The sequence below is a fragment of the Dipodomys ordii genome, unplaced genomic scaffold (assembly GCF_000151885.1).
Source record: "Dipodomys ordii isolate 6190 unplaced genomic scaffold, Dord_2.0 Scaffold80, whole genome shotgun sequence".
NCBI lineage: Eukaryota > Metazoa > Chordata > Mammalia > Rodentia > Heteromyidae > Dipodomys > Dipodomys ordii.
Window position 1 is genome coordinate 9,514,187 of NW_012267296.1, and position 15,894 is coordinate 9,530,080.

Sequence of the window (15,894 nt, forward strand, 5' to 3'; positions counted from 1 at the left end):
GCTACATACAAACTGATGGCACTCTGAAAAATAAATTGAAATTCAATGCAGGAAATGTGTATCCCACATGTCAAGCAGATATCATAAGAGGAGTCTTGGGAATTTCCCAAATCACTCACTGGGCATCCTTGCAGGAGAAATCTTAAGACAAAAGCCTTAACCTTTGAGAACAAAAATCCTGAAGTTTTATATGTCCAAACCCTCAAAGCCCACTCGCAACACACTGGATAAGCAAAAGGCCACTCTAATGACCTGGGGAACCATGAAACTTATTGGTATTGGAACTCAAATTCATGGACACAGGAGTACTTAAGTGAAGAGAACAAATTACATACTAGCCAGAGAGATGCTACACTGGGAGAAATTATGAATAAAGTACCACCTTAAGTCTTGGGTATAATCCACCTCCCAGTAGTTGAGTGTGGGGCAAGGTGGAAATCAACAAAAGTCTCAGCAGCTTCCTGTCATGGCACAGCTGTGAGCCTCAGGTGCATGCAACCCTGTTAGGAGTCAAGTGGAGAGTGAACTGTGAGTCAGCAGAAGCCTGGGCAATATGGGAGTTGCCATAAATCAAGTGGAGAATGAGTCTGAAGTCTACATGAGTAAAAAAAAGAACTTTGAGCAAACTGGTTGATCAGGAGTTGCTGCCTGCCAGGAACCAGAATGGGTTACTGTGTACAATTTGCAAACAACATTTTCTGTCTACTAGGAAGCTGTTCTGGAAATCTGTTCCAAAGCTTTGCACGTGTGGGCTCGGTTCTTTGCCACTGGGATAAATTGCCAAATCAGAAACCCCCTTTAGCCTAACCTGTTTAGAATTTGAAGGGAAAAGAAACTGCTCTGAGAGGAAGGAGGACTATAACCTGCTCTTCAAAAAGAAGAAATACTGTTTTTTCTCTCTTTTTTCTTCTTTTTTCCCTCTTATGCAACTGTTACTTTTTTAAATTTAATTTTATTGTCAAGTTGATGTACAGAGAGGTTACAGTTACACACATAAGGTAGTGAGTACATTTCTTGTCGAAGCAGCTGTTACTTTTGTGTTTTTCTTTCTATTTTGCCTTTTCCTTTAGTTTTACTGGTTTCTCTCTCTCTATTTCCAATATTTTCACATTATACATTTTTACCTGTTCCATATCTTTTCCTTTTCCTTTTCCCATCCACATCTTCCTTTTGTTATTTCATTATTAATACTCATAAATTAAATAATTTCAGTTTGTACTATAGCTCATAAGTGTCCCAGTTCCTTTATACTAATATTTTATATAGGGAGTAATTGATGTTTATAATTGCTTTTAATTACATTTAAATATCTAGTTCGGCATTGTTGATTCCATTATTGACATCTGCTTTCTCTTCTATGAGTGATAGTGAAAGAAATGCCTAACCTAAAGAATGTGCAATTACAACATAGAAACATAACTAATATAAAAAAGCAAGGGAAGGGGCTGGGAAAGTGGCTCAGTGGTAGAGCACTTGCCTTGCATGCTCAAAGCCCTGGGTTTGATTCCTCAGCACCACATAAGCAAAAAGAAAAAAGCCGGAAGTAGCACTGTGGCTCAAGTGGTAGAGTGCAAGCCTTGAGCTGAAGAGCTGAGGGACAGCGCCCAGGCCCAGAGTTCAGGTCCCACGACCGGACCCAAAAAACAAACAAAAAAAAAAAGCAAGGGAATATGATGCTTCATAGCACCTGAATAATTGACTTGGCATATAAGTGACTGAAATGCCAAAGAATTCCAAAGTTTACTTTAAAAATCAGTGACTTCAGCTGGGAACCAGTGGCTCATAGTCATAATCCTAACTACTCAGGAAGCTGAGATCTAAGGATTGCAGTTGGAAGCCAGCTCAGGCAGGAGAGTCCGTGAGACTTTTATCTCCAGTAAACTACAAAAAAATAAAAGTCAGAAATGGAGCTGTGGCTCAAGTGTCAGAACACTAGCCTTGAGCAAAAGAAGCTCAGGGATAACTCAAGCCCTAGGATTAGAACCAGAGGGGAAAAAAAAGGGCTGGGAAGGTAGCTCAGTGGTAGAGCGCTTGCCTTGCATGCATGAGGCCCTGGGTTTGATTCCTCAGCACCACATAAGCAAAAAGGAAAAAGCCGGAAGTGGCTCTGTGGCTCAAGTGGTAGAGAGCTAGTCTTGAGCTGAAGAGCTGAGGGACAGCACCCAGGCCCAGAGTTCAGGCCCCATGACCGGACCCCCCCCAAAAAAAACAACAATTACTTCAAAGAAGATTCAAGCAGATAAATGAAGGAAGGGAATCAGTTCAAGAACTGTACAAGAAAGTCATCAACATGGTTGAGAAATTCACCAAAGAGAAGTAAATTTTGGGAAAAAATAGTTATGTTGAAAATAAAAAGCTCAAAAAATAAAAATGGAGTAGGAAACTTCTCCATTAGACTAGACCAAGGAGTAGAAAGAATATCAGAGATTGATGAAATATTGCAATGAAGACAACAATAAATGAAAAATAAACAGGCATAATCACAACCTTCCAGAACTCTGGGATGGGAGAGGGAGGAAATGGAATTATAAAATTCCTACAAAATTAAGACAAATGAGAAAAGTGGTAGGGTTGCGAGGGATGAGGGAGAATGATGAAAGGGATGACATTGATCAAGATACATTGTATTCATGAACCACTCTGTTGAATGGCAATTCCTTTGTACCTCTACTTGAAGATTTTTAAGACAAAAAAAGCCCTATAACCTAACCTAAGAGTCTATGGGGAAGAAGTAAGAACTGAGGTACAAACAAAGCAAAGAACACTTTTCAATAATATAGTTAGGCTGAGAATACCCTAAATCTTCAAGTTGTAGACAGAAGTGAGAGTAAGAGAGAGAGAAAGAGGGATCCCTTATGTGAAATGAGTATGGTGCAATAAGGAAGGTTATTGACAAGCCAGGAAGTAGGCCCTCATCAGGAATTGAATGGAGAGTACCATGATTTTGCCTATCCTTGTCTCCAAAACTGTAGGAAATATGTGTTCTTAGTTTAAGTCATCAGTCCACTGTGTTTTGTTACAGCTCTCTGAGCAGAGTAGTGCAGTTTGGTATCAAGACATAGAGTGTCACTTTTAAAATATATAAAAATGTGGCAGTGCCTTTAGAACTGGAAGATGCTGGAAGAACTTTCAGATGTATAGTAGAAACACGGATGCTATGAAAAATTCCAGTGAGCTCACTGATGGAAATATGGAATATGTTATTTAGAGAAACAGGAAGGAAGGTAATCCTTATTAAAAGCAGCAGTGAATTTGCCTAAACTATTTTCTAATGTTCTATGAAAGGTAAAACATGTAATTGACAGAATTTGATAGTTCTAAGCAAAGTGTTGATGAAATTATTTGGTTTCTCCTAAGTGCATATAGGAAAATGTGACAGGAAAGAAAAGAAAGAATTAAGCTTAAAAAGAAAAAAAGAAGAGAAACAGAACTTGGAGATTTAGCATATTTTTAGCCTAGCTGCATTGCAAAAAGTAAGAAATATTCTGAAAATAACAGTAAGGGAGTGGCTGAACAGTCATTTGATAAATCTTTAGTATATTCAGCTATCAGAAATAAATGTTTGTTAGTCAAATAGCTAGTCTATTGTATTTTGTTATAGCAGCTTTAACAGACAAATACAGACAGCCAGAATGGAAAATATCATTTCAGTTCTTCCTAAGCCATTATTTCAATGCAATCTCATAGAAATGTCATACAGAGTGGGAAAAGTGTCTCTACTTAGCAAGCACAAAGCCCTAAACCCTAGCTCACATATAGTACTTACAAAAAAGAGAAAAATACCATACATTTTTCATAAAGTAATATAATATTCAGATAGAAGAGCATTAAGCTTACAGAGGAAAATCTTCAGATAAAGGAACAGGAAGAGGGTTTTTGGCTTTCGGAGCATGGGACGCTGAGGTGCCAGAGGATTGTTAAAATGAGTTTACAGAAGGAAACCCCTAGTGACTTCTTAAAGCAAATCATTGGACGGCCAGTTGTAGTAAAATTAAATTCTGGAGTGGATTAATGAGGGGCCCTGGCTTGCCTGGACGACTACATGAACATAGCCTTGGAGCGGACAGAGGAGTATGTCAATGGACAGCTGAAGAATAAGTACTGGGATGCATTTATCTGAGGAAACAATGTGTTGTACATCAGCACCCAGAAGAGAAGGATGTGAAGGCACCCAGGAAGCAGCTCGTTTCATATTTAGACATATTTTTATGAAATGTTTTTTTTTATTTGGGGGGTTCTTTTATGATATGATTTGTTCACTTTTCATAATGGTGTTTTTTTCACTGACATGCGAGTAAGAGAGATATACAAAATTATGATTGATTTGTAAAGAATTACTCATTTAAGTTTCAGTTTCTTTTACATGTGTGTCCATATACAAAATGCTAAAAGAAAAGAAATACCAAAACCTAAAAAGAAAAAAATGAGAGATTTCAATGCCCTATTTTAACATAGGCTCACTAAAGAGCCTCCATAATTAAAACAATATGGTATTGAAGCATGAGGTAATAGATTAATGGAACAGACTAGAAAATCCAATTACACTATGCAAATTTAGTAAATGATAAAAGAGGTGTCTTAGTTTGGACTATTCCAGAAGGAGATCCCGAGACAAGGATTACAGTACAGTGTATTTGCACAGTGATCCCACAAAATATCAACCAGTAAGAGAGTAGGGAAGTGAAATAGGAAAGGGAAGTCAGCCAATAAATTACCACTGTGTACATTCAGAGCTTACTTTTGCCTGTATGATTCTAGGAAGAAAATATGCTGCATATTTTATCAGTAACTTTTATTAGGCATCATAGGCTCTTTCTGTGGAGTATAATTACCCAAATACTTCAAGCATGTGTAAAGCAGGTTGTGATAGTTTATTCTCAGGTAAAGAAAGGCACATGTTGGTTACTGAAAGTCTTTAATGCACATATTTTTTGTCCAAGATTAGGACTCTAACCTGGTACCTGATGCCTTCACTCACTGGTTAGTGCTCTACCAACTGAGCCATGCCTCCAATTCCCTTTATGCATATGCTAAAGTGGTAAGGTAAAGGGGACATACAGCATCTATGGTTTCTGCTTCAGGAAGCAGCTCAAGTAGTAAAGAGCATACACATTTCTTAATAATTATCAGAAGGATGGCTGGGATGCCATGTAGGGAAATAAAAGCATGTCTTTGTTCTTCAAACTGGACCATTACAAAAACTGCATGTATGAAAGATTTAAAACTAAAAATAAAGTTTTTGAAAGCAGCAGATAGATAATCCAACTAGGCAAATCAAAACAACATTGAGATTCCACCTCACCCCAATTAGAATAGCAATAATCAAGAACTCTAATAACAACAGGTGCTGGAGGGGATGTGGCCAAAGGGGAACGCTACTGCATTGTTGGTGGGAGTGTAAACTTGTTCAACCACTTTGGAAAGCAGTGTGGAAGTTCCTCAAAAGACTCCACATAGAGCTCCCCTATCACTCAGCAATCTCATTTTTGGGAATTTACCCAAATGATCACAAACAAGGCCATACTAAGGCTATGAGCACAACTATGTTTATTGTAGCATTGTTTATCATATGGAACCAACCCAGATGCCCCTCAGTAGATGAATGGATCAAGAAAATGTGATATATATATATATATAGATAGATAGATAGATAGATAGATATACATACATACATACATACAATGGAATTCTATGCATCCATCAGAAAGAATGACATTGCCTCATTTGTTAGGAAATGGACAGAGTTGGAAAAAATTATATTAAGTGAAGTAGTACATGTGTAGGACAAGCAGAAAAGGCCAAAAGTTATGTATATATGACTGTTTAAAATGATGTTAAGCAGCCGGGCGCTGGTGGCTCATGCCTGTAATCCTAGCTACTCAGGAGGCTGAGATCTGAGGATCTCGGTTCAAAGCCAGCCCGGGCAGGAGAGACCGCTCCAATAAACCACCAGAAAACCAGAAGTGGCGCTGTGGCTCAAGTGGTAGAGCGATCGCCTTGAGCTGAAGAGCTGAGGGACAGCGCCCAGGCCCAGAGTTCAAGCCCCACAACTGACAAAAAAAAAAAAAAAAGAAAGAAAATGATGTTAAGCAAAATGAACCCCAAGATAGGGACACAAATATCTTTTTTCTTTTTTGTTATTGTTTCTAAAGTATTTATAATGTACCATGTGATTTTCTTTGTTGCTTTGTATGTTCCTCCCCCATGGTATAACCTGTTTTCACTGTATTTGATGCCAGTGCCCTGCATCTTGTACCTATACTTCTCTAACTCGGGGAGGGGAAGGGAAAAAGCAAAATGCTTAAATAAGGATACAGGTTGACCCATTGTAACAATGAGATGTACAAAACACTATGTTGAAAACGAACTTTACAACTTTGGTGGGGGTGGGGGGGGTGTAGTTGTGGAGGTAGGAGGGAAGGGATGGTAGGGGGAAAACAAAGGAGGAAGCAACAATGCTCAACAGGAAATGTACTTATTACCTTGCTCATGTAACTGTAACCCCTCTGTACAGCATTTTTACAATAAAAAATGTACAAAATTAAGTTATATGTATATTAAAAGAAATATAGTTAAATTAAATTATATTTTGATATGAAGACAAGCTTATCTAACTGTGACTTCACATATAAAATAAGAGAAAGGAGATAAAATTTATTATGCATTTTTAAACTTTTCATGATAATTGTTCTGGAAGCAGAGATAAAATGTAAAATTGGGGAGGGGAGAAACTTAATTTACGTTACCAAGAAAAGGTTAGCATACCTAATACATTAACATTTCTAATATGCAAGCATACCTGTAGAATTAGAGAAGACCTAGGTACCAGTGGCTCACACCTTTATTCATAAACTACTCAGTATGCTGATTGGGAAGATCATAGTTTGAAGCCAGCTCAGGCAGAAAAGTTCAAGAAATCCTTCTCAATTCATAGCTGGGAACAGCCATACAAGTCAGTCATCCCAAACTACATGAGAAGCTAAGATTGGCAGGATCATGGTTTGCCTAGCTGAGGCAGAAATGTCTGAGACCACCATTTCCATGTAGGAAAGCTGGATACAGTGGCATGCACCTGCAATTTTGGCAAGAGAAGTCCAAAGAAGTGTATCATGGCTTCGATGTGCACTTGGGAAGGAGTGAGATTCTATCTAAAATGAAAATAACCTACAAAGATAGTCTTGGAGATGTGTCTCCAGTGGTACAATGCCAAACTAGCAAGTGAAATGCCCTGAGTTTAATCCGCAAAGAAAGAGAGAGAGGGAGAGAGAGAGAGAGACAGAAATAGAGGCAGAGACATAGAGACAAATGATAGAGACAAAGACACAGAGAGGAAAGAGACCAAGCATCCTTAGAAATGCTCTACATAAATAAACAATTGCCAAAAAACTATTGTAATTATTCATTTATTTTTATTTTTGTAATTATTCATTTTTATCAGTCCTGGTGACTAAGAAATGGGATTTTCAACACTGGAGAAAACAAATACTGATGTGTGATCAAAGAAGTTAAATTAAAATTTGTGGTTTGTAATTTGAATATTATCAGTATGAACCCATAAAGTATTTTATCTTCAAAAAGGATTTATACTTCTGACCCATGAAAATATCTAGGAATAATGACCAACCCTGGAACAAGGAGCACTCCTAGTACCAGACTATTGCCTGAGGAAAAAACATTCCCTCTAAAATAAAGAGTTTTTACTTGGAGAAATTCAAGGTTTGGAGAAGGAAATGTACAAAATGAACCTGGAACATCTTGCCATACCAGGAATAAGGAAGCTATTAATATGCTCCTGGAGGGGAAAGTCTGTGTCAAAAGGACTCAGTAGCCAAACTGAACAGACGCCCACAAGCCAAAAAGGAACAACTTGAGCACCCATAGAGATAATAACTGCCATGAAACAAAACACCTCAATCAAGTGGATCAAAGTGAAAGTTGAAGGAAAATAAATGGTTCACTGGAAGCTGTGAGTAAACAAACCCACCTGAAATATGGTAAAGAGAAAGACCTAAGATTTTCTTGCATCTCCTAAATAAAATGCATCTCAAGATATCCAGATAACAAATAAAGAAGCAGTCTTATTCAACAAATGGATCAAGATACTTCACATTAACAACTGCTAAAATCTCAAAAAGACAGTGAGAAATATTATGTATATATCTGATGGAAGAAAGTAATGTCTCACATGAAGTATCTCCTCCCAGAAAAAAGAAATCAAAACTTGACTCTGAAAAAAAAAAAAACTTGACTCTGATCAAGTGTTTGAGTTCAGATACCATTTTCTTGATAAGAAGAAGCCAGACGAATATAATAAATGAAACTCCTATGGCACAGTCATCAAAATTGAGACATGAAGAAAGTCCATGAAGCTGGGTGCCTGTAATCCTAGCTACTCAGGAGGCTGAGATCTAAGGATCAGGGTTCAAAGCCAGCCTGGGCAGGAAAAGTCTGTGAGACTCTTAACTCCAATTAACCACCAGAAAACGGGAAGTGGTGCTGTGGCTCAAGTGGTAGAGTGCTAGCCTTGAGCTGAAGAGCTGAGGGACAGCACCAGGCCCAGAATTCAAGCCCCACAACTGACAAAAAAAAAATTCCATTAGGCAGCCAGGCATCCGTGGTTCACGCATGTAATCCTAGTTAACAGGTTGCTGAGATCTGAGGATTGTGGTTCGAAGCTAGCTGGGGCAGAAAATTTCCATGAAACTCTTATCTCCAATAAACCAGTCAAAAAAGGAAAAAAGAAAAAGCAGAAGTGGTGCTCAAAGAGGTAGAGCACTAGCCTTGAGCAGTAAAACTCAGGGACAGTGCTCAGGCCCTGAGTTCAAGCCCCACTACTGAATAAAAATAAGAAGAAATTCTATGAGCCACCTTTCCAGCCCCAAAATACTGTGATTTTTATCTACAAAAAATGCACATTGAAGCTCTATGAAGATAAAATAAAATAATAAAATAAAACAACCTTACAGGGCTGGGAAGGTGGCTCAGTGGTAGAGCACTTGCCTTGCATGCATGAGGCTGGGTTTGATTCCTCAGCACCACATAAGCAAAAAGAAAAAAGCCAGAAGTGGCGCTGTGGCTCAAGTGGTAGAGCGCTAGCCTTGAGCTGAAGAGCTGAGGGCAGCGCCCAGGCCTAGAGTTCAGGCCCCACGACCGGACCCAAACAAAACAAAACAAACAAACAAACAAAAAAATAACCTTACAGTCGAAGAAGATGCCTTCTAGGAATTTCACAGCTAAATAGTGGAAGCCAATGACTGGCTTCAAAGCTTGAAAGACAAGATGGCTTTCTTGTCAGAGTTTAAACATTGAAAGCAATGTTAACTTACAATTTTGAATATTCCAACTCCCTTAGGAATTAAACTAATCTATTCTTCCTCCTGCTTGTAAGTGGAAAAACAAAGCTTGAATGACAGCACATTGGTTTACAACATGATTTATTTAATATTTTTAAATTTACTATTAAAACCTGCTCATAAAAGGATTCTTTTGAAAATATTACTGCCCACTGGTAATGCACCTGATGCTCCAAGAGCCCTGGTGGAGATGTGCAATGCTATGAATGTCATTTTCTGTATCCTGTGGATACAGAATTTAGACTTTCAAGTCTTATTAATTAATAACATTTGAGCCAGGCATGGTGCTGTATAAATGTAAAATCTCACAAGTTGGGAGGTAGAGGCAGGAAGATTGTAAATTTGAGGCCAGCCTGGTGTTATACACTAAGACTTTCTCTTGAAAAACCAAAGACTAAAAGTAAGTAACATTTGATAAAATTATAGCTGCCATAAATACTGATTCCTATGAGAGGTCTCCCAAATTAAATTGAAAACACTGTGGAAAGGAATCACCATTTTATATATCATTAAAGACATTCAGGATTCATTTTATATATCATTAAAGACATTCAGGATTCAAAGGGGGAAGTTCAAATATCTCTCATGACAGTAATTTGGCAGAAGTAGATACTGAATCTAGTGGCTGACTGAAGAGTTCAAGACTTCAGTGGAGGAAATAACTATTGATGCAGCAGAAATACCAAGAGAACTACAATCACAAGTAGAGCCTAAAGATGTAAATTAATTATGATACTCTCATTATGAATTTTAATGGGTTCCTGTTTCTTATAGATGAACAATGGAAGTAATATCTTGAGCTAGAATGGGTTCCTGGTGAAGAAACTTTGAATATTATTGAAAGAATGGCAAATCGTCCCTAAATTACATAAACTTCCTTGCTAAATCAGTTGTAGGGTTTGAGAGGATCAACTTCAATTTCATGAGAAGTTCTACTATGGCAAAAGTACTATAAAACAGCATCACACACTTCAGAGAAGTATTTTGTGCAAAAAGTCAATCGAAGCTGGGCATTGGTGGCTCAGGCCTGTAATCCTAGCATGCATGAAGCTGTGGGTTCCATCCCTCAGTACCACAAGAACAGAAAAAGACAGCTCAAGTGGTAGAGTGCAAACCTTGAGCAAAAGTCCCAGTAATGGCAAAAAAAAAAGTTTCAACGACTTTCCTGCCTGAGCTTCAACCCATGACCCTCAAATCTCAACCTTTGGAGTAGCTAGGAATACAAGTTAGAGCCACTGGTACCCAGCCACCATAGTTTTTATATGTATTGAATATTATGTGCCTGACAAGTGACACTTCTTTCCTCATTTGAAGGTTGTAGAAACAATTGCAAATATAAGAATTATATAAGAAAGATTATATATAAGAATATAAATATAAGAAAGATTATAAATAATCTTAGGTCTTAATATGTCAATATGTTAGCCGGGTATCAGTGGCTCATGCCTGTAATCCTAGCTACTCAGGAGGCTGAGATCTAAGGGTCTTGGTTCAAAGCCAGCCGGGGAAATAAAGTCTGTGAGACTCTTATCTCCAACTAACCACCAAAAAACCAGAAGTGGTACTGTGGCTCAAGTGGTAGAGCACTCTCCTTTCGCTGAAGAGTGCAGGGACAGCACCTAGGCCCAGAGTTCAAGTGCCACGGCTTACCAAAAAAAAAAAAAAAACTAAACATTATCTTAAATAACCAAGGATGTAATCAAGAAGTTAATACAAAGCATAGGCACTTGCTCTAATCAGATAAAACATCTTCATTCTAGCCAAGCACCAGTGCTCATGCCTGTAATCCTAGCTACTCAGGAGGCTGAGATCTGAAGATCACTGTTCAAAGACAGCCCAGGCAGGAAACTTCATGAGACTCTTATCTCTAATTAACCACCAGAAAACTGGAAGTGGTACTGTGGCTCAAGTGGTAGAGTGCTCGCCTTGAGCTGAAGAGTGTGGGATCAGCACCCAGGCCCAGAGTTCAAGCCCCATGACTGACAAAAAAAAATCTCCCATCTAGACAAGGTCTAAAGAAAATCATATTGTTATTTTAAAACCAATAAATAGTAAAGTAAGGAAATGAGTCAGTCAAAAATCAAGAAATCTTTGTTAAGTTGTTCACACTTACTGCATACTTTTTCAGACTCAGACAGGATAAATTACAGCAAATATAAATTGCTTTCTGAGTTTTGACTTTTATTATTCTGTCTCATATTCTTATTCTGATACTTGTCTTGGGAGTCTATGAGGTCAGATTTAATTTTATAACATAACATAGATGTTTATTAACATGCCTTACATGCACAATAGTTACCTTCATATAAATCAAAGAAGAAACATTTATAGATTTTTCTAAGTTTCAATTTCTATCATGGTAAATATTTGAAGTTATTACAAAATTCTTACTTCAAATTTTTTTAACATATTTGAAGGACAAAAAGAGTTTTGGAGATAAAAACAAAACAAAAACCACAAAATTTCTCTGGGAAATGCTACGTTAGGATAAAACTAATACTGGTTTTGAGAAAAGTATGCAGTACCTCTCTGCAACTATTGATTTTAAGTTGAAGCTCAAATATTTAAATTATTATAACTTTTCACCAAAGTAAATTTTATTTTATAAAGCCAAAGGGTAGATAATCGAGAATTATGTGCCACTCATCAACATTTGGCAGAGAAGAATGCATGAACACACATACCACAAATTTTAATGACCCTCCACATTCTGAGTACAACTTGTGTAAATGTTAAGAACAATATACCCAATTAGAATAACATGTGTGTGCTTATATTTTACTTGAAACTGATATATCAGAGAAAAATATGCTTAAATTAAAAGTCAAATTTATTTAACTGTACTCATTTGCCAAAATTTTGCCTGAATTATGTAACTTTTGATTTGGAATATATTATCTTCAACAATACTGATTTATGGGGCTGGAAAGGTGGCTCAGTGGTAGAGCACTTGCCTTGCATGCTTGAGGCCTTGGGTTCGATTCCTCAGCACCACATAAGCAGAAAAAAAACACTGGAAGTGGCGCTGTGGCTCAAGTGGTAGAGTGCTAGCCTTGAGCTGAAGAGCTGAGGGATAGTGCCCAGGCCCAGAGTCCAGGCCCCATGACCGGAACCCCCCAAAAAACAAAACAATATTGATTTATGAGTTAGGTATGGTAGTGCACATTTTTTTTTGATAGTCGTGGGACCTGAACTCTGGGCGTAGGTGCTGTCCATCAGCTCTTCAGCTCAAGGCTAGCCCTCTACCACTTGAGCCACAGTGCCATTTCCTGCTTTTTTTGCTTATGTGGTTCTGAGGAATCAAACCCAGGGCCTCATGCATGCAAGGCAAGCACTCTACCCCTGAGCCACCTTCCCAGCCCGATAGTGCACATTTATAATCCCAGCTGGATGTGAAGTGGACAGAGAAGTACTGTGATGTGAGTTCAAGGCAAGTTCAGATAAAGACAGTTTTATCTCAAAAACAAAATACAAGCAAAAGAGGATAGATATTCTTAGGTGAATAACACAAAAATGCAATGCCTGTTTGCATCTGATCATGTAAAATAATATTTATCTAAATGAACTCCAGGAAATGGAAACAAGAGTTTTTTTCTTTGTTGCTGTTTTTGTTTTCTTTTCTTTTTGTCTTGCTGTCTTTGGGAGGGTAAAAGGGAGAGCAGATAGAGTGGAACAAAAGGTGAATATCAGTAGATAATCATGTAGAAAATGAACTGTGTAACTTGTGGGTTCACACAGGAGAGAAAAACTGAGTGAGAGTGAGGGAAACGGTGACATTGTCCAAAAAGAATTGCACTCTTTACCTAAATTATGTAACTGTAACCCCTCTGATACATCACCTTTATATAAAATAATAAATTTTAATAGATGGCACTGTGGCTCAAGTGATAGAGCTCTAGCCTTGAGCTGAAGAGCTGAGGGACAGCACCCAGGCCCAGAGTTCAGACCCCACGACCAACAAAAATAGATAGATAGATAGATAGATAGATAGATAGATAGATAGATAGATAATTTTTAATAGAAAAAATACATCCTAAGGATGATGAGTTGCCCCTGGAATCCCAGATGCTCAGGATATAAAGACCAGGAGGATCACAGTTCAAGTCCAGTCTGGGCAAGAGTTTAGTGAGATTCCATTTCAGTGAACAATCTAGCATTGTACATATCTGTAATTCCAGCTATCTGTGAAACATGGGTAGGAGAACCACAATCCAAAGCTAGTGCAAGCAAAAAGTGAGAAAACATATGAAAAATAACTACAAACAAAAAGTGATAAGAATATGCCTCAGGTGTGAAAGTGCCTGCCCACCAAGTATGAAGCCCTATATTCAAACCTCAGTACCAAGAAGGAACAAAATAAAAAACAAAAGTGTTGGTATTTTAGCTGAGAGGGCAGAATACTTGCCTTATATGCTGAGAGTCACGGGTTCAATTTCTAACTGCAAATAAAAAATTATTTTTTAAATATTAAGGTACTTTATAATTTATTTTTAAAGCAAAAATTAGTTGCTCTTTCCATTGTGCTTAAAATAATACAATTTATTAACACTATTGGAAGCAAACAAATACCATACATATAATGAGAACTACACAGCTTCTCCATGTGTAAAACAGTAATAAAGATGTTGAGATTGTTAAAGTTTAATGAAATATCCATATATAGACTGCCTGTCATAGACTTGCTTGCAATATTTAATATTATTAGTAAATAAATAACTTTATTCTACTAACACTTTTTTTCTTTTTTTTTTTCTTTTTTGTCAGTTGTGGGGCTTGAGCTCTGGGCCTAGGCACTGTCCCTCAGCTCTTCAGCTCCAGGTGAGTGCTCTACCACTTGAGCTACAGCGCCACTTCTGGTTTTCTGGTGGTTTATTGGAGATAGGAGTCTCTCCTGCCCGGGGTGGCTTTGAATCGCGATCCTCAGATCTCAGCCTCCTGAGTAGCTAGGATTACAGGCGTGAGCCACCAGCGCCCGGCACTTTTTTTCTGTTCTATAACCTTTGTCATAATGTCACTATCCTACATTTTGAGGGAGAGTATATCATACTGGATGTAGATTTTTAGACCAAAATAGATCTGAGTTTATATCCAGGTTCACATTCTTATTGGTATTATGGCTGTTGATAAAAGATTTTCTCTGTTAGATTCTCAATTTTCTGAAATGCAAAGTGGGACAATATTACCTCATAAATTGGCTAGAAGAATGAAATCAAACAATATAGCTATATATCAGGTTCTTAATAAATGTTCAATGCAAGAAAATCAAATTGTGTTATTATTCAAATATCTAGGCAGGTAAAGTCCAATTACTGGATTTTCTTCACTGCATTCTAAATACACCACTCAGGTTATACCATCAATTGTATAACTATTTTAATTTAGAAAAGCATTAATATTCCATTGTGTCTATATCTTCCTATACTAACAATTCTCTCATGATCTTGTTTTTTTTAAACTCAAAGTCTTTTGGAGTATTTAAGCAATGCAACAAAATAAGTAAATACCATTCAAATGAACTGTTACTGAGGTAATCCAATGCATATATAATTTAATTTCAACAAAGTAGTGTCATAATATACACTCATGTTTTCATTCAAATTTTATTGGTTTGTTCTTTTGTTTGTAGCTGTTATAAAATTATTTGGGTTAACTAATGGTATGACTAGCATATTGAACAAGGATTCTTCATGCTATAACCAAAATATAACTTTACTTTTTAAATTTTATTTTTGACTCTATTTATTTTGTAGTGATGGTCTTTCTTCTCCTTAATAAAACACTATAGAGGCTGGGAAGGTGGCTCAGTGGTAGAGTGCTTGTCTTGCATGCATGAGGTCCTGGGTTCTATTCCTCAGCACCACATAAGCAGAAAAAGCCAGAAGTAACACTGGGGCTCAAGTGGTAGAGCACTAGCCTTGAACTGAAGAGCTGAGGGACAGCACCCAGGCTGAGTCCAGACCCCACAGCCGACTAAATAAATAAATATTTTTTTTTAAAAACCACATACTATAACAGGCTCTGGTTTTCTAATCTTTTTTAGGCAATAAACTGTTCAATTGTGACATTAATTCACAAATTTAGTTCACTAAAAAATAAGAATATTTAGTATATATTAATTGAACTCTGAAAGAGAAGCATTAAAATCAACCCTTCCTTTGGTACATGCTATATATCTGAGCTGAGCAGCAGAACGTAGCTGGAAATAAAACAGATTCATACTGACTTTAAAATTAGGATATTCACAGTCTTGGAAATCAAATTTAATTTATCTCATCATTCTCTTACTCTTCATGCCTCAAGAAACGTATTTGTTACCTTTTTATCTCTCCTAAAAGTTTTTTTTTTTTGGGGGGGGAGGGTTGGGTTGTGGGGCCTGAACTCTGAGCCTGGGCGCTGTCCTTCAGCTCTTCAGCTCAAGGCTAGTGCTCTACCATTTGAGCCACAGCACCACTTCCAGCTTTTTTCTTATGTGGTGCTGAGGAATCGAACCCAGTGCCTCAAGCATGCAAGGCAAGTGCTCTACCACTGAGCCAACTTCCCA

General features: G+C 37.5%; 1 pseudogene; it reads left to right on the top strand.

The window, feature by feature from the left end:
• The first annotated feature begins 3,922 nt into the window (after positions 1 to 3,922).
• On the top strand, positions 3,923 to 4,165 carry LOC105992175 (annotated as a pseudogene).
• The last annotated feature ends 11,729 nt before the right edge of the window (positions 4,166 to 15,894 follow it).